The sequence below is a fragment of the Lutra lutra genome, chromosome 9 (assembly GCF_902655055.1).
Source record: "Lutra lutra chromosome 9, mLutLut1.2, whole genome shotgun sequence".
NCBI lineage: Eukaryota > Metazoa > Chordata > Mammalia > Carnivora > Mustelidae > Lutra > Lutra lutra.
This window is the reverse complement of record NC_062286.1, coordinates 109452893-109473266: the sequence shown is the minus strand read 5'-3', so window position 1 is coordinate 109473266 and position 20374 is coordinate 109452893. Positions and strand designations below refer to the sequence as shown.

The 20374-nt window shown below is 42.6% G+C and overlaps 1 pseudogene; it reads left to right on the top strand.

The window, feature by feature from the left end:
* The first annotated feature begins 14603 nt into the window (after window positions 1–14603).
* LOC125109870 (immunity-related GTPase family M protein 1-like) lies at window positions 14604–15558 on the top strand (annotated as a pseudogene).
* Window positions 15559–20374: the final 4816 nt, after the last annotated feature.

Sequence of the window (20374 nt, the reverse complement as noted above, 5' to 3'; positions counted from 1 at the left end):
TAAAGATACAAATGTAGTGATCAGAAGGGGCGCGTGCACACCAATATTTATAGCAGCAATGTCCACAATAGCCAAACTATGGAAAGAACGTAGATGTCCATCAACAGATGAATGGATAAAGAAGATGTGATATATATATACAATAGAATACTGTGCAGCCATCAAAAAACAAGGAATCTTTCCATTTGCCATGATGCAGATGGAACTAAAGGGTATTATGCTAAGTGAAATAAGTCAATCAGAGAAAGACAATTATCATATGATCTCTCTGATATGAGGAATTTGAGAGGCAGGGTGGGGGGGTAGTCATGGGGGGAAGGGAAGGGGAAAAAATGAAACAAGAAGGGACCAGGGAGGGAGACAAACCTTAAGACACTCTCAATCTCAAGAAACAAACTGAGGGTATGTGCTATGGTGAGTGCTGTGAAATGTGTAAGCCTGGTGATTCACAGACCTGTACCCCTGGGACAAATAATACGTTATACGTTAATGAAATCTAAAAAAAAAAAAAAAATTCACTGAGCTGTTCTTAGTGCACTTTCCTTTGTGTGTGTGTGTATAATATTTCAATAAAACATTTACTTATAAATCAAACAAAACACTTAAAGACCCCTGTAGTGATCCCTCGAAGTTTAGATATCCTGTTACCTTTTTCTCCTTACAGGTGTGAAAAAAATACCTTCTCGGATTTTGTCATAGGCATCCAATTAAAGTCAACCAGATTAAAAGAGTTTTATAAATATGGGGTTTGGACAGAGGTATTTCTAATTAGACTTCCTTTCTCAGCTTTTTCTGTTTTTTGTCATAAGCAAATGTACACACTCTAAAGCACTGGCTAAGTTTCAGATGTGGTCTGTACTTCATAGATAATGTCTGGAAGTGAAACCAGACCTTGCCTGATGCTGTTAAGCAGATGTGATTATTACATGCTTGAAAGAATCAATGTTATAATTAAAACATCATCGCCAACACCTCAATGGAAATGGGAGTTAACCAAGTCTTGGACCTCAACCCAGAGTCTCCATTGTGCCACCTATTTGACTCTGTCCTAGTGACACAAAGAGTCACAATCAATATGTGTAAATTTCACATTTTATGGTTGTGTCATGTCACCACCAGCAGCATCTCTACCAGCCACCCCAGTCTGCCAGTCACAGCCACTTGCTATTGTGACTACAGATTCGGGTTATTATTGCTGGCAATGTTGCTATGTAAAAATTACACCAGAACACAACAGATTCTTTTTTTTTTTTTTTTTTTGCCTCTTCTTTTTGTGGGTCAGAAATTTGGGAAAGGCCCAGTTGGACAGTTATCTCTGGAAGTCTCTCATGCAGTCGCAATTGTGTGTTGGCTGAGCTGCAGTCACCAAGAGGCTCCACTGGGCTGGGCATCCAAGTTAGTTCACCAGGTACGGCTGGTAGGTAGTGTGGACTATCACCTGGGTTCAGCTGGGGCTGATGACTAGAAGTGCTGATACGTGCTTCCCAGCATGGTGATCTCAGGGTAGTTGGTTTGCTTAGAGGAAGGTGCCTAACTTCTAGCTTCCCAATAGTGAGCGTCACCTGAGATTGGGCAACACTGCTAATATGGCCTTGCAAATCATGTAGCATGGCTTCTGTTGCATTCTATTTGCTATACGTAACACCCAAGCCTGCCCAAATGCGAGAACAGGGGATTAGACCCCAACTTGCAATGAGAGGAATAACAAGGATATTTCAACCGTTTTCAAAAACTGCCACACTCCATGACCAATATAATAACCAAATTAAATGTGATCTCCTTCCTTATTCCTGAAGTTCTCTAGGGTCTTCACTTATAATGTTATAAGTAGTCATAGAAATGCAAGCCTACTCATCAAATTGCTTTGCTAGATTTATTATTGCAGAAGCCACAAGAAGCTCCCATCTAAAACAGATTTCTGTGCACCTTGACCCTATAATTTTGTAGGAAAAGCATTGTTCACCACCTGCTCCATGTGAAGACACTGAAAGCTAGTGGGACTCTCAGTCACTCAACTGCTCAAGTTGCAGGGCTAAACTTTGAACCTTTGTTTTCTGACTCTAGGTCCGATATTTGTAACTATGACTCTGAGATCTGAGAGCTTAAATGAACTTCAGTCATAGTAGTGACATATTCTGCATCAAGTACTGGGATGTGTTGGAGACAAATATATATTACATCCTAGAATTGTACCCTGAGATGTTCTGACCCACTTGTTTAAGCTCATGGTACCAGCCAACTGAAGGGAGTATTTGCTGCTCTTCTGGGCAGAGAAAATGGAATCAACCATCTTTAGATTCCTAGAACTGCAGCAAAACCATGCACCAGAGGGGAAGGCACTTTTATTCTGGGTATAGCTCGTCTTTATCAATCGCCTGGCTGGAGGAATTGGGGATTAATAAGGATGAAAATTGCAAGCAAAATGAAACTAGATGGAGTTTCTGAGGGCTCAAGGGACCAGACTAGAATTCAGTATGATCCTCAGCAAATTAGAAAGGCAGCTTGTTAGAAAGGAGATAAAACACAGGGGCAGCAAATACCGGATGGCTCATCCCAGTGAAACTCCACATGTCTAGACTGGTAAGTAGGACTGACTGGGCACAGCCAGAGCAGACACTCAGATCAGAGCCAGTGAGCATCATGCCAGTGAGGTTAATTCCAGCTGGGGAGCTCATGTGCACAACTACCAAGTATCACTTAATACAGAGAAACTTTCTCAGAATCCCCAAGATCACCTCTCTTTGTAATGATGCTCTGAATTCCTTTGTCTTTTCTTCGTGGCCTTTATCACTGTGACAATTTTTAAAACTTTGGTGTGATTATTTGACAAATATCATCCTGCTACAAATGGTCTGTTGGTTCCATGAAAGCAAGTTCTGGATCTGGTTCTATTATACATGTCATACCTGGCACTACACCTCATTTATAGCTGCCGTGCTCTTGCTGTATATTGAATGAATAAATTAATATTAGGATGAAAATAATGTAAACTATGGGTCAGCAGACAATGCCCCACTGGCCAAACGTGGCCTGCCACTTGTTTCTGTATGGCCTGTGAGCTAAGAATGGTTTCCACTTTTTTAATTGTTTTTTTTTTTTTTTTTACTTTTTTTAATGGTTTAAAAAAAATCAAAATAACAAGAGTACTTGGTGACGTGAAGACTATATGAAATTCAAGCTTCAGTGTCCACAAAGAAAGTTTCCTTGGAGCACAGCCATGCTCATTCACTTACATAGTGTCTGTGTAATACATAACTTTTGTGATTTAGTGATTTCATGCTACAATGATAACTTTGAGTATGTAACAGAGACCAAAGGGTCCACAAAGTCTAGAATATTCACTAACTGGGCTCTTTACAGAAAAAGTTTACTGACCTGGCTTTTATCGTTCTTGGGTTCCCATACATGGGGGACATATTCCTAAGCTTGCTTGAAATCTAGTGGGAAAAGTGATTTTTGCGGCCCCTACATTGAACCATACAAAATAGTGATTCTGTTTTCTAATAGGATGAAGTTTATAAAAAAGGAACTGCTCTGTTCTCCAGAATTAGGGGAACAATGATTGCCTGAATCAACAAATACTAAGAGGAGAGCCATGTAGAGCAGGGTTTGGCAAGCCTGAGGTCTGGAGTCACATGGAGCTGGGTTCACATCCTCTAGACATGAAATCAGAGGCAATATAATCCTCTAAGCTTCAACTAATCTTCCTGTAGAATGGGAATGAAATTCTCTTCCTTGGAGGATGCTGTAGGGATTAAATTAGATATGATAGACATGTTTTGTGTGTGTTTGCCCATCCAAAAATCCTTTCTCTGAGACTGGTTCCCTCAACTCCAGGGGCAACCTGTGCAGATCTGTCCACAGACCTGGCCTCTTTTCCTCTGGCCACAACTGACTGGACAAAGCAGGGACAACTGATGCAAACTCTGTTGTGGGCCAACTGGATCTTCCCTCCTGAAATACTGAAAATGGAACATGGCAACCCTAGTTAATGCATGCAAGGCACTTGGAATTGAGCCACCTGTTTGGACCACAAGCAAAGGTGGGAGAAACTGGTTTGCAGACTGAGCATAATGAACACATGGCAAGATATTTATGTGGAGAGAGTAAAAGCAGTCCTGCTCTGTTGGAACGGAGCCCTCCTGGACCTATTCTTTATGGCAGCTGGCATCCTCTGCTCATAAGCACAGGTCTAATGTCGTTAAGTCCTGCCCACGGAGCCACCTCACCTCCACCTCCAAACTGCACACACACCCCAGTCCCTCAAACATCCACACCCCCTAATGGATAAGCCACAGAGACAGGGGAGTTGAAGGATCCCTTGTCTTCCACTGTATGTGCTAAGTGAAGGCTGCAGATTGCTTTTCTTTGGAATCCTCCAGCATCTGAGAATGAGACTGGGAAAGAAAACAGCCATACACAGAGATGGGCAACCCCATTCCTGCTAAATCAAAACTTTCGAACTTGAACACCAAGACCAGCAAGTCTCAGGAAGGGTTGTTGAGGACATATTGTTAAAAATGGAGCTTGGGAGGCCTGGGTGGTCAGTGGGTTAAGCCTCTGCCTTCGGCTTGGGTCATGATCTCAGGGTCTTGGGATCAAGTCCCGCATTGGGCTCTCTGCTCGGCGGGGAGCCTGCTTTCCCCCTCTCTCTGCCTGCCTCTCTGCCTGCTTGTGATAGCTCTCTCTGTGTCAAATAAAAATAATAATAATAAAATCTTTAAAAATGGAGCTTCATCTCAAAGTTGATCTTCGAGCTCCCTAGCTGCAAGTCCTTCTCTCGACTGTGCAAGAGTGGGATATGGGCAGGAATGTGCAAGATAGAAAAGAAACGAGGGGCCCTGAGATTTCTTTTGCTGCAGATTTGTAGAGAAACACATGGCAGCTTAGGGAATTCCTTAAAGTCAACAACTTTCCATTTCCAGGCTTCTTTCCCTTGGGTTTAACCTTGCTTCCTTTATGCCCATAGTTCAGGGAGATATTCCTGTGCTAATCCTGTTTTTTAAAATTAGTTCCAATGGACTTCAGGCTCTTGTCACAAACATGCCTTAACCAAAACAAAATGTAAAGCTCCTGGTGCATAATTGTTGTTTAACAATGTAGCAGTTGCTGTTATTATTACTGTAACAATTAGTAGGAATTAACACCATTGCTATGATATTCAATGGCCACAGATTTTGTCAATGCATGCTGCAGTATGTAGGCATGAATGACATTTCTGGGATTTGCTTTAGAATAGTTTCACAATAAAACTTTTTTTAAGAAGAAAAAATAAATAGATAAAGCAAGTGGGGCAAAATCTGGGTAGTTGTTGAATCCAGGAGATGGGTATATTAGAGTTCACTGTGTGATTCATCCTACCTTGTATATTTTAGAAAACTTCATTTAAAAAAAAAAGATGATGTTAACATTGTTTTTTGGAGTTAAAATAATTAGGCCTTGAACATGTTAAGTTGCTTAGACAAAGGCTCTAAAATGTCAGTTCATCATGCATGTTCTAAAGAAAGTACTAGTGTGCTTGGGTCTTTGAAAACTAAAAGGAGACCTATCTTGGATGATGTGAAAAGGCCCAGAGACTGGGAAATGGACCAAATAACTTTAAGATCCAACCCCACCCACGCCCACACATGTACATACTTTTCAGCTGTAGTATACTATATCTGAAATCGAAGGGTTTCCCCCAAAACAAAGAGGAAGGGATTCTCCTTTTGGGGGAGTACTTAGGAAGCCATCGATAGTCCACAACCTGTCAAAGAACTGCAGTATTTTCTTAGCTCCCCAAGTGGGAGACGGAATCACATTACTGATTTCTTCTGTATCCATGCAGGATGCTGATGGAAATGAGAGATTTAGCATCTGGGTGCTCAAGTATTCTGTTCTATGGCAGATAGATCTGCCCCTGGAAACTCTCTGTGCTGCCCTGGTCGGCTTCTTCCCACAAGCACAACCCACCATCTCTGAGCCATGGTTAATGAAGTCTGGCCACTCAATGAGCCGGGGTTTTCCCAGTTTGGAAAAATTCGAGAAATAAAGCCCAGTTATGAGCTACCCTAAGCACGAGTATCCCTTTTCAGTAGTGGATTTGGGGCCAAGAAAGGGAAATGTGGAAAGAAAGAGGCAGAAAACAAAAGTGAAGAAATGAAACACAGAAATCCTCTCCAGCGGGTTGTGCTCTCTTGTCTGGAAGCAGCAGGGGCTGCCCTGTCCATTCCCAAGAGGAGAGGCCGTCCACAGTGAGCGGCGAGCAGAGGACAATGGGTGGAGAGACCGCCGTGCCTCTTGGATCCCTTTATCCCACCACTTCATGGTCATGGGCTAAAGCTCCAAACTTCTGCCCATTCAGGCTGTAGAACTGAGATGGAAACTTCTACTGGAAGAAAAGATGATTCTTGGAGACAAGTCAACAGCAGTGTTTACTGAAATCCATTCTAAAGAAAGGAGCAGGGCAGCAGCTGGCAAGAATCTGGCCTATGGGAGGTTCTCCAGAAATTCATCCATTCATTAGAAAAGACATTAGGAAAAAATGCTGAGTTGGTGTCTACTGTGTGCTCCGTGCTAAGAAATCCAACTCTGAACGAAATGGACAGAAGTTCCCTGACTTCCTGTAACACAGGGTCTGTTGGGATGCCTGCAGATGAAGGTACAATTGCTAAATGATAGATAAGCAGAACAGCATTGATCTAGAGGACTCTGGGCTTCTTTAAGTGTCTTGTGCCCCGACTCAGGTGAACATGGTAACTAGGAATTCAGGCTCCAAAAAGAGACTCTTTGTGTTCAAATCCTGGGTCGGCCATTCCCTACCTGGGTGACCCTAGGCCAGTTATATAACCTCTCTGTTGCTCCGCACAGTGATGATAATGATAAAGTGAATATGAGATCCAGCCCAGCCCAGCCACGTGCCCCAGGAAGCTGATCTCTGATAACTGTACCATCCAGTTCCCTTGCCTCTGGCTTCCAATTGGATTTGACCAATGGGAAGCACATCCAGGAGATTGGAAGTCCCAAAGGTTTGGCAGTTGCCAACTTCTCCTTGATGGTCCTCTTAGAATCCTCGCAAGCTATGAAACCCCAGTTCCTTCAGGCCAGTCAACAGTGAAGGCTGTTTCTAGCAGGACAACTTCCACTCACTCCCTCCACCCCCCACCCAAATAATCCCTTCACTAAACATCCTTCAACTACCCATTTTGAATATACCATGTGCCTTCACCAGACGACTTTAAAACAATGTCCGGCCCTAAGTAAGCATTCAGTAAGCAGAAGCTAATGGGATCCAAGTAAGACTTTGGTTTTGATTTGTGCCATTTCACAAAAAATGTCTATGACCCCCATGCTAAAAACATATGGAGATGGGAAATAGCCTGACTTTCCCCAAATGTTTTAAGAGCACGTCAACAGAGGATAAGGAAGTTAGGATTCCGCAAAATGCTAATGTCAAGTGGCCATATGTGTGTGAAACAATCGTAATTTTGATCCCTGGCAGTCTTTGCCTTGTGTCCAAAAGTCACAGCATCATTGTAAGAAATAATATTGCTGCAGGCCCTTTGACGATGATGAGAAAGGGGAGAGTTTCCAGCAAGAGAGCCCCTGCCAAACTCGAGGTTGTTTTTTACCCACTTAAGACAGAAACTATCCACTCTGGGCTCCTCGTGATCTAATCCTTTAAGCCTTCTGCTGGCACCGGGAACAATGTTAAGCTTCAGGATCAGGCCCTCTGGTTTTTATAATCCATGGGAATTTGAAGATGATAAATCTGTGGAGAGCCTGAAAGTTCCTAACATGTAATTGGAGCCCAAGGGGGAAATAATTAGAATGGAGAAATGTAACTCCATCAACTTTTCTCCAAGGCTCTGAATTACATAAGTCCCTTGCTGTAGCCTCCCTCCTCTGTCTGCCCCATTCTGCTGTGAAACAAGAAAAAAGGCAGAGGCAATGAAAGACAGTGACAAGAAAGATCTGTCCAATATGACTACTCATTAGCATCTGCTATGAGAGGTCTGGCAGGGAAGGAAGTCCAAACTCAAGCAAGAGGCAGGAATCAGCCTTCGACTGAACTTACTCAGTATTTCCCAGCCACCCACATCCCGCCCCAGCTCGGCCATGCTTGCCAAGGATAATTGACAGCTTCATATAACAAAGAGCACATCTGATCTATTCTTATTAAAAAGATTGGTGGAGGCAGGTTAGTTCTAACCTACAACGGCCAAGGCTTCAGTATTGAAAGTGAGATGAACCAGAAGTTGCTTTCATTTCAGCTCTCACTGTCACTGCAATGACTGTGGCAGGGAAAGGTTTAGCAAAACTTCAGAAAATGAACTCGTATTTCTCCAGCTGTCAGAGGTGCTAACATAAATTTGCCAGGAAGAGAGGCTGTGAAGAGCTGGGTGGGCACCACGAGACGTGCCGGGAGCACCCCTTATGGGGTCGGTGGTAGGGAGTGTCGGCTGGTCTCAGAAATGGGGGGAAGGGGACATCTGCTCCATCTTGGCCCGCACTTGCATTCTTCTTCTTCTCCTCTTCCCTCGCCTACAGTCTGATGAGACATTATCTGACTCACTTTTATTCCTACAGATTTGGTAGGAGCCTACAGTAAGCCAGAAAGGAAAGATCATTGAGAACCACCCCTGACTTTCAAGCCCAAATAGCTCTGAATAATATCTGGTATAGAGTGTGTGCCTAAAAAAATGTCTGCTGGACTCACAGCCAGTGTGCAAGTTTTTGTTAGGAAGCTGACCAACGCATTGCTGGTGTAGCTGCTGGTTTGCCTCAACGAGCTGATCAGTATCCCCGCTGGCTTTTAAGCCACGAGAATAGCCCACTCAGCTATAAGCAGAGATGGAACAGGCTAATTCAGGTGTAGGGCACAATCTCAAGAAGTACTGGGGCTGCCCTGTTTCCAACCCAAAATTCCATGATTAGTGAATTACTTTGGGGGAAAGTACTGTCTTCCCAAAAGGACTCCTCTCGGGAGCAGATCTTAGAAGATCTCATATGCTTGCGGCACTCCGGGTTTTTCTCTTTGTCTTCTAATCTCTTGACTGATGTAAATTTCAAAAAAATTTTTTTGGTTTTTTTTTTTAAGATTTATTTATTTATTTACAGACAGAGATCACACGTAGGCAGAAAGGCAGGCAGAGAGAGCGAGGGAAGCAGGCTCCCTGCTGAGAAGAGAGCCCGATGCGGAACGCAATCCCAGGACCCCTAGATCATGACCTGAGCTGAAGGCAGCAGCTTAACCCACTGAGCCACCCAGGCGCCCCAAAATTGTTTTTTGAGCTAGATACGATCTTAATTGGGAACCACTGTACAGATTAAGAAACTAAGGCTCTGTCATCCTGACTTTGAGAAAAGGGCCTTTTAAGAAATTTGGCTCAGGCGGGAGCCTGGTGGCTCAATTGGTTAAGGGTCTGACTTTGGCTCAGGTCATGATCCTGGGGTCTTGGGATCGAGCCCCTCAGCAGGGAGCCTGCTTCTCTCTCTCTCTCTCTCTCTCTCCCTCTGTCCCTCCCCTGCTTGTGTGCTTTCTCTCTCTCTCGCTCACTCACTCGCTCACTCGCCTACTCCCAAATAAATAAGATCTTTAAAAATAAATAAATAAATAAATAAATAAATAAATTTGGCTCAAGCATTCCAGAACAGGTAGCATTCAGAGTGTGGATTTATTTTGCAGAGCAGTACCCTTACTAACTGAAGAAGTTAGAGAGCAGGACGTCCCAGCCCACCTGGATTGGAAGCCAGAAGGGGAGTCCATACAAAAGCACCAAAAGAACTTTTGCATGGCTCTCTGTGGGGGCGTCGTGAATAATTTAGTATATTCTTCTCTTTTTTAAAGGCTTTATTTATTTGACAGAGAGAGAGAGAAAAAGAGAAAGCACAAGCAGGGGGAATAGGAGAGGGAGAAGCAGACTCCCCGCTGAGCAAGAAGTCTGATGCAGGACTCGATCCCAGGACCCCGGGATCATAACCTGAGCTGAAGGCAGACGCTGACTGAGCCACCAAGGCACCCCTAGTAAATTACTCTTAAATTAAAAACAGAGTCTAGTCCTAGAGACCTAATACACATTACAGTGATTAGACAACAAATTGTGCCTTTAAACTTTGAACTTGCTAAGAGACTAGATTTTAATTGTTCCCTGTGCTTGAAGAAATGATAATTACGTGGCTTTACACAGGAATTAGCTAACCCTATGTGACAATCATATTGCAACAGAAATGATCAAATCAGGGTTGTACACCTTAAACTTGTGCAGTGTTATGTGTCAGATATAGCACTGTAAAGAAAATGAAAGAGCCCAGACCCTAGAATAATGAAAGGATCTTAAGAACACACCTCACTTGGCAATGTCTGTGCATTCTGATGAAGAGCTTCAAACACAGCTTTCTTTTCCTACCAGTTGGCAGCAAGTTCCCGTCCTTGCTGTCTCATCGGGGAGACCAGTATTTGTGTTTTCTGCTGCCCCTGATCAAGCTGACTTGACCAACTGGCTTGACTGAATATCCTAACCGAAAAGTTTCTGTGCAGAACATGTGGCTAGAACCTCATTTCCAACACATTTCTCTACACAGAGGCAGAAACCAGAGGTCTAAGAAGGAAGAATTGAAAGAATTACGGCTAAGGGTAGGTTCTTTTTTTTTTTTTTTTTTTCAGCATAACAGTATTCATTATTTTTGCATCACACCCAGTGCTCCATGCAATCCGTGCCCTCTACAATACCCACCACCTGGTGCCCCCAACCTCCCACCCCCCACCCCTTCAAAATTCTCAGATCGTTTTTCAGAGTCCATAGTCTCTCATGGTTCACCTCCCCTTCCAATTTCCCTCAACTCCCTTCTCCTCTCCATCTCCCCTTGTCCTCCATGCTATTTGTTATGCTCCACACAGAAGTGAAACCATATGATAATTGACTCTCTCTGCTTGACTTATTTCACTCAGCATAATCTCTTCCAGTCTAAGGGTAGGTTCTTGATCAACTTGGAGTAAGAGGGATACGGAGCTGGAGCAGACATATGGGTAACAGACATTCCCTGGGTACCTTCTGCTCAGTAAGGCTCATCTTTGGGTCTGTGCCTTCGAGTAACCACACTCCATTCTACTCCTGGCTTCTGGTCTTGCCTGACCTGGGCTAGTCATTAGCTTCCTCTGTTAACACTATACCTTCAGCTTCCTCTTCTTGGGGCTCCTTGCCTGTCATTTTCTTCCTAACACTCACCTCACCCCAGCAATGACATTTCAGGGAAGTGCCACACCCCACCTGACCCAGATCCATTCCACTGTTCTCTTCCCCTAGGGACTAAGAAACAGTTCTCAAAGTATCTCTGAACCCTGTTGATGGATAACAGCCCCTGCTTCAATGATAGATAGATAGGAATGTCATGATGGGTGCCCAGTGGAACCCATTTCATTGATGCAACATCCCATACTGCATTTACACCTTCCTAGCATATATGTGGGGGTGGTGTGAAAGGTGGTCCCAGCTGTGCCTCCCTCTGTATAGACCTGCATTTTGCTTCTTTGCTCCTGCCAGGCAGAGGGGCACCAGGGAAAGAGAGGAGGACCAGGGGGATGAATACTGTCGTTTCGTTTTTTTGACCTTTCAGTTCTTTTTCTCTTTCCCTCAGGACTTGAGATAGACTCTGCCGGTGGTAGAATATAAAGCCTAAGTGTTAAGTCATCTGAAACCCTGGGTACAAGAATATTTTCCCAAGATACATCCATTCTGGGTCCAGTCAGATAATTATCACAGCAGCTGTTTGCCTCCCCCCACCCACGTACCTCAGCCCAGCACTGAGTCATCTGCAGCCATAGTGGGGACCGTCCCTGGCCACCCCACCTGCTTCCCACCTGAAGCAGGTACGTCTCTCTTTCAAACAGTTTGAGGGCTTTCTTCAGCACCTCAGAAACTAGCTCAGCTCACCTGCAATGTGGCCAGGAAGTTGGGGATTTAATGTCACCAGGAGCAGCCTTCAACCAACGAGAACCTGAAATCAGCAGATAAACACCTCAGCTTCTTCATTTCCTGGGGTATATTTATCAGGGTTCTCCAGAGAAACAGAACCAATAGGAGATATAGATATAGTTAGAGACATGTTTTTATGTTCATATATATATATATATATATATATATATTTATGTATATACATAAATATATATATACATACATATATTTGTTTATTGTAAGGAATTGGCTCACGCAATCATGGAGGCTAAGAAGTTCCACAATCAGCTGTCTGCAAGCTAGAGAGCCAGGAGAGTCAATAGTTTAATTCCTGTCTGAGTCTGAAGGCTTGAGAACCAGGAGCCCTATAAATGTCAGTTGAGAGCAGAAGACTGTCTACTGTCCCAGCACAAAATCGGGCAGAGAAGACAAATTATCCCTTCCTCCCCCGGTTTGTTCTATTCAGGTATGGGTGGATGGATAAGGCCCATCTACAATGGGCCAGGCAATCTGTTTCACTTGGTCTGCTGATTCAAATGCTAATCCCTTCTAGAAACACCCTCGTGGACTCACCAGTAATCATGCTCAACCAAAAATCTGGGCATCCTGGGGTCTAGTCACATTGACACATGAAATTAACCATCCCGGAGAACAAATCTGAAGCATGCTTTCTGCACCTGGGCCAATGGTAAAATCAGTTACTAGCTTTACATTTTGCTTTTAAATGGATACTGAGGAACTCTAGATGGGTAACCAGCTCAGCAACTGATTTTAATTCTACCAACCTACAATGTAGCCTACAATTCTCAGGGTAAAACAGATTTTTAATAGTGTTTTTCTTTATTTAGAAAAATTACTTATGTGTAAAAAGTCAGGTTTCTCTGGTGATAACACCCCATAACAAACAAGTCCAAAATTTCAGTGGCTTAAAATAACAAACATCGATTTACTATCACAGGTCTGCTGGTTGGCTGTGGTGTGATCATTTTCAGCTGGGCTGAACTGAGCTGGACTGGATCCCAATTTATGAATCAGTTTTGGGGCTGCTCTACCTCCTCCTCCTCCTTCTCCTCCTCCTCCACCTTCTTTTTAAGATTTTATTTATTTACTTGAGAGAGAGCCTGAGGGAGAGCACAGGGGAAGAGGGAGCAGCAGACTCCCTGCAGAGCAGAGAGCCCAATAGGACCCCAGGACCCGGAGACCACAACCCCAGCCAAAGGCAGACACCTCACCGACAGAGCCACCCAGGCGTCCCTGTACCTTCTTCTGCACAGGACTTATGGCTGGAGGAACAACAGCTACCCAGAGCACCCTCTTCTCAGGACAGATGGTGGGAATGTAAGAGGCCAAGGCAAACCACACAAAAAATACAAATACATTTAAAGGCTCTGCTCAGACATCCCATGTCAAGTCTGCTCGCAAGCCATTGGTCAAAGAATGTCCTTGGGCTGAGAGCAGCAGCATCTGAGGAGAAGGGACATATACTATGCCTAGCAGAGTGGGAGGCACTGCACAACAGCCAAGGGCAAGCATACGTAATCCTGTTACTTAAAAGGAATGAAGAATTGGAAATCTACCACAATATGGAAAATTTTAAACATAGCCAAAAGTAGACAGAATGTCATAATAATCCCTATCACGCAGCTACAACAGTCATCTCACTGCTAATCTTGCTTCTCTCCCCCTCACTCCCTCATTATTTTGAAGCAAATCCTGGATGAGTGTCTTTTAAAGGAAGAAAGTAAATCTGTATTTTTGCAGGGTGTGGGACATTATTTAGATCTCAAAGAATTTACAAAACAATGAAAGGGATTAACTGGTAAGTTAACTTGATGTGAAGTAAAGCATAAGAACACATTCAACAACACTGAGAGTCAATTCCAAGATGCTGTCATGGGCACTTTACACTGAATATTGATGTATTTTATATTTAACTGCCTGGTCTAGCTAAAATAATGAATACCACCAAATTCTAAAAGTAAATGCCAGCTCTTTAACTAGTTCATGAATCCTAGCAACAGATGAGGAGGAAGAAGAAAAGAAAAATTGAAATAACAGTCTTTTAAGATGCAAACCAGTTACTTTATGTGTGCATGAGGATTGTATCGCTTTGGCCAAAACCTGGCTTCCTTGAGCTACTTTATTTTCATCTATTGGAACATTTTACAATATGAGACCACTACAAAAATAAGCTTGAAGGGAGTTACAAATGTCAAAGAAGCACAAAACTTCAACGAGTACAAAAATCAATATCCCAGAGTGTGTTTAATGAGAAGAACCATCACATCAATTTATTAAACCATCACTTTTAATTCTTATTTAGAATAACCTCTTGGGGCACCAGGTTGGCTCAGTTGGTTAAGGGGCCAACTCTTGATTTCCCCTGAGATTGTGATTTCAGGGTGGTAAGATCAAGCCCCTCGGTGGGCTCCACACTGGGCGTGGAGCCTGCTTAAGATTCACTGTCCTTCTCCCTCTGGCCCTTCCCCTGGCCTTAAACTAATTAATTAATTAATTAATAAAATAATATCTCAATTTCTGAAGTGGCCAATGGAAATATATTTTTTAAAGTCCTGTGGGGTTACACCACTGGTCAGTGGTGTGGTGCAGCCAGCCCTGTCATATTGTGCTTCATTGTCTATATCTTTCAACTCTGCTGTGTGATGCTGTATGGGCCAGAGCATTTTACATGAGGCAGGTCTGTTGAATGTTGTAAAAGCCTTAGGAGAAGGGAAGTAGCTGGAGGTGGTCTCTGTGGTTGGGACCTGGAGACAGCATCCAGTGCCCAACTGAGCATTGCTGTGACTGGGGACTCTGGCAGTGGCATGTGTTCCTTCATCAACATACTGTGTGGGGAACTGGGCAGGAAGAGGAGACCTCAGCTCCCACTGGCGTGGTGAGACCTCAGCTCCCACTGGCGTGGTGAGGACCACCCAGATTCACACTTGCTAATCCTTCTCCCACTTTCCCAATGTGCTATTGTGGGACACACACACACACACACACACACACCCTTCTCAGCACAAGGGCTGCAGCCCAAAGCCTAGAGAACAATCTGGAGGAAATACCACTTAGCCAGTATAGCCTCTCCCAAACATTCAGCACAAATCTGGTGAAGCTTGCCAAAACCATCTAGGGTCTGAGACCTGGGTCCATCGTCTGGACCAAGCCGGACAGGGACCTCAGCACAAGTGCCCTATGGGAAGAACAAGTCCTACAGTAGCCCAGAAACTCTCCAGAAGAAGTGGGTGTGTGAACACATCATATTCCTGGTCTCTAGCCTTGAGCCCTTATTGCATGACTTCCCAGAGCTTAAGGACACCTTGCACAGGGACTTCTCTGATATCTGGTGCCATGTTCCCTGGAAAAACCTGTCCCACACCTGCGAGAAGATCATTAAAGACAAGGCTATCTCCCTACAGAAGAGAAGAGCCTTAGAGTGTTTTCAGGACACCATTGGTGTCAAGATGAAGATGATGTGAGGTACTGTCTGAACGCCTACCACTCGCTCTTTGTTATGGATGACGATTCTCTCTAGCAGGTGGCCCAGATTATGGGGGGATGCCGGTGGACTAGGTCAGGGATGTCATGGAGTACCTGGATCTGTACACTCTCCCTCAAGTGAGTGGGAGACTGAGTTGTTTAGTCATGAAGCACTTCTTAGCCTTCCTGATTACATCCAATCCTTGGGTGACTATGTCATTCTCTGTTTTAGGTCGATGTAGCAAAGATGCTTCTTTGAGTTAGATACCAAGGAAATGAAGGAGATCCTGAGAAACCCTTTCCACCCATGAAAACTGGCTTGGGAATGGGTCCAGTAATAGGTCTGACAGGACCTATTCTCCAGTGGAAGTCAGTTGTCTTGGGGTTCTCTTTCCAGTAGGATACCTTGTTTTTCCATTAGAAATGAAGAGATTTAACCAAATACTTTCTTCTATGTCTAAAAGGCTTAGTTTCTTTAAAAAAAATTTTTAAAAATCGCCTATCTTCCTAGCCCCAGTCATAATGCACTCCTCCTTCAAAGAATACATATTTGTTAAAATCATTAAATAAGTTTTCTGGGTTCAGAACAAAGAAAAAGGTCATGTGCATGGTGACTCTGTTAGTCTGCTAGAGCTGCCATAACAAGGTACCACAAACTGGGTGGCTTCAACACCAGAAATGTATTTTCTCATAATTCTGGACACTGGGAGTCCAAGATCAAGGTGTCAGGAGGTTTGGTTTATCTTTAGATTTCTCTATTTGGCTTGTAGACTACTACATTCTCACATGGTCTTTTCATTGTGTGCCCACATCCCTGGTGTCTCTCCCCCCTTATAAGGATGCCAATCATATTGCATTAGGATCCCATCCTTATGACATCATTTAACCTTAATTACCTCTTTAAAGGTCCTATCTCTGTTTACAGTCACATTGGGGGTTAGGGCTCCAACATATGAATTTCCAGAGGGATTATAATTCAGTTCATAACAATTACATCAGTCAGTCTTATTACAACCATTTAGAACTAATACCACTAGTAAAAAAAGAGTTAATTAGCTAATAATATAACAATAGGAATAGTTTTTTTTTAAAGATTTTATTCATTTATTTGACAGAGAGAGATCACATGCAGGCAGAGAGGCAGACAGAGAGAGAGGAGGAAGCAGGCTCCCCACCGAGCAGAAAGCCCGATGTGGGGCTCAATCCCAGGACCTGAGATCATGACCCGAGCTGAAGGCAGAGGCTTTAACCCACTGAGCCACCCAGGTGACCCAAGGGAATATATTTTTTTCCTCAGTGAACACTTATAGAAAATGCAGTTATAAAAAAAGAGATTAAAAACGAGTTCCTGTATTTGAAAGGGGGGGATCTGAGCCTTCGGCTCAGGTCATGGTCTCAGGGTCCTGGGATTGAGCCCCGCATCAGGCTCTCTGCTGGGTGGGGAGCCTGCTTCCCCTTCTCTCTCTGCCTTTCTCTCTGCCTACTTGTGATCTCTCTCTCTCTCTCTCTCTCTGTTAAATAAATAAAATATTCCCTTGACTCAAAACGTAAGTTTTCAAAGTCACTGTTTTCCTGATAAAGCCAGAATAACTTGACATTTTGGGGGTGTTGTTGTTGTTGTTATTTGGTTTGGCTTTGGGGCTTTTTTTTTTTTTTGTCCAAAAACTTCTACTTTTGTCTTTTCCAACCCAAATATTCTCTAACTCTCTCTCCCTACAAAGGACCCACTAAGTCTGGTTGTTTGCCTGGAGGACTCTGAAAGAAATGCTAGCAGCTTAGAGCTGCCCCAGGTTAGGTCAAATTAAATTTGAGCACAACAACATTCACACTTTTACATAATATTCACAGCTGCTTTGGGGCCACAAAGGTACACCTGAAGAGCTGAGACAGGGGCCATACGGCCCAGAAAGACAAAAAATATTTACTATCAAGTCCTTTACGAAAAACCTTTGCCAATCCCCAGTCGGTAAGAATCTGCTTCTAAGAACTCCTGGCATGGTTTAGAAGCAAGCCGTCCTGAAGATTGTTCTGAGTTTAGAAGAGGTGAGAGTAACTGGGTAGATTGATTTTTTGTAATAACTTTTAATTACTTTACGTCACTGGGAAAAATTGTCTCAGAAAATGGCATAGCTTTCAGACCAAGTGGTTTTTTTTTGAAAATGCAGTCACATGGATTGTTGCTGGCAATGACCTGTAATTCTAGACAGATGAAATAGGAAAGCAAGCTTTTACTGGGACAAAGTCTATCAATATTTTCCACCCTGTTTATGGCTCTTTTCAAAAATGAACCGTGAAGCAGAAACCTGATAGTTTTTCAAACATTTTTTATTGAGGCATAATTGACCGGCAACCTTATATTAATTTCAGGTGTATAACGTAATGATTCAGTGTTTGAATACATTACAAAATGATCACCACAGTAAGTCTAGTTAATACCCATCACCATACATAGTTATAGCACTTTTTTTTCTGGTGATGACAACTTTTAAGATTTACTATCTCGGCAACTTTGAAATATACAATATGGCATTTTAACTATGGTCACCATGTGCACTTGATAGCCTCGTAACTTCCTTATTTCATAACTAGAGACTTGTACCTTTTAATTCCCTTTATCCATTTCAGCCACCATCCATGCCTCATCTCTGGCAACCATGTATCTGTTCTTTGTATCTATGAGTCTGGTTGTCCTGTTTTGTTTTTAAGATTCCAGAGATAAGTGAGATCATATGATATGTGTCTTTCTTTGTCTGATTTGCTTCCTGCAACATAATACCTCCAAGATCCATGCATGTTGTTACAAATGGCAAGATTTCATTCTTTTTTTAATTTATGGCTAAATAATGTTCCATTGTGTGTATACATATATATTATACCATATTTTATATACTCCTTACTGTTTTCCAAGTGGTTGCACCAATTTACTTTCCCATCAACAGTGTAAGGGCCTCCTTTTTCTCCACATCCTTGTCAGTGTTTGCTATCTCCTGTCTTTAGGATTTTAGCCTTTCTAACAGATATGGGGCTATATCTCTTTGTGGTTTTAATTTGCATTTCCCTGATGATAAAAGATGCTGGGCATCCTGTCATGAACCTTTGGCCATTTGCATGTCTTCTTTGGAAAAATGTCTATTTTGATCCTCCACTCATTTTTTTTAAAATTTTTTATTCATTTGATAGACAGAGATCACAAGTAGGCAGAGAGGCAGGCAGAGAGAGAGGGGGAAGCAGGCTCCCCGCTGAGCAGAGAGCCCTCTGTGAGGCTTGATCCCAGGACCCTGAGATCATGACCGGAGCTGAAGGCAGAGGCTTTAACCCACTGAGCCACCCAGGCACCCTGTTCCACTCATTTTTAATTGAAATTGTTTGGGGGTGTTTTGCTCTTGAGTTGTATGAGTTCTTTATATATTTTGAATATTAAGTCCTTATCAGGTATATGATTGGCTGATAGTTTCTCCTGTTCAGTAGGTTGCCTTTTCACTTTGTTGATGGTTTCCTTTGCTGCACAGAAGTGGTGTGTTGCTGTTGTTGTTGTTGTTGTTTTTATTTAGTTTGATGAAGGACTCTTGTTTATTTTTGCTTTTGGTAACAAATCCAAAAAGCTCGTTGTCAAGACCAATGTCAAGGAGCTTACCACCAGTTTTCTTTCAGTTTTACAGTTGAAAGTTTTATATGCAAGTCTTTAATCCATTTTGAGTTAATCTTGGCATACGGTGTGAGAGAGTGGTCCAGAGAAACCCAATAATTTTTTCTCTGATTCCAGATCACTCTGCATCAGTTCTCCAATAAATCACAAAGGTCAGCAACATTATAATTCCAGATAAGGCGTTCAAGGCCACTGGATGCTTACAATAATCTAAAAGGGTTTAAGTTGATAATCCCAGGATTAGCATTGGAAATTTTAATAGAGTTGCTGTGTCTTTGAAGTCACATCTTAGCAAAACCCCAGTCTTCTTTCATGGAAAGTTTTCCATAAACACATTATCTACCACTTGACCCGGAGAACACAGTTCATCGTTTGCCCCTTCATTTAGCATTTTAAACAGTTATTTTCTGTAGCTTCTCAGATTCGTCCTTCGTAATCAATAGCCATAATTATCCTAGGGCCATGAGGAACTCAGGGAGAGTAAAACCTTCAAGAAAAATATTCTTCTCTGAAGTTGAACTCTATACTCAATACTATAAAAATCAGAAGTCTGATCTAGCTGATATGTTTGTCAATGATATTACCTTTTCTTGACTTTTACTTATTTGGACTGTCTTGTTCTGTGGATTATTTGTGATTAAAAGAAGTCAGAATGTCCAAACAAATTAAGAAAATATTCTAAAAGAAGGATGCCATGATATAATTGAATTTAAGAACTACATGAAAAATAGACATATTGCCAAGACATAGAAACATCCATTTTTAATCCCATTACTATAGCTTGGATTTCCTTCCCTTTGAAACTTGAAGAGTTACATTTATTTATATTTATTATAAGTGAGAAGACAATCCTTTTACACATTTTTGACATCCACAGAAATAGATTAGATACTATCTCTCTAGGAATGAGACTTCTCATGATCCAAACAAGGATCAGTAATTTTAGAGACTTTCTGAGTGTGTTTAAAAAATGTTTTACATAGACGGGGTAATTAGGGAGGCCGATGTGAGCCACCTTGTTTGATTGGTGTTAACTACAGTAACCTCAGTTGTGTCTGTCTTGGTGATTCATTTGGGACTGGTGTTGGTCCAAAGGTGTCTTTCCAAGATGAGGCAGATTGATCCATGTTCAGGGTTTAAAGAGTAATTTCCCCCCGAAGGTCACAGTAAGATGCAGATAGATTTCCAGATAGAAATTGAGAAGGAGTTGCCCCAGGAGACACACCAGGAGGCTGGGTATCTTCCAGACAGAATGAGCTTTCACTTTCTTCCTCTAATAGACATGGCAAGAAATAATCAACTTGTGAGAATC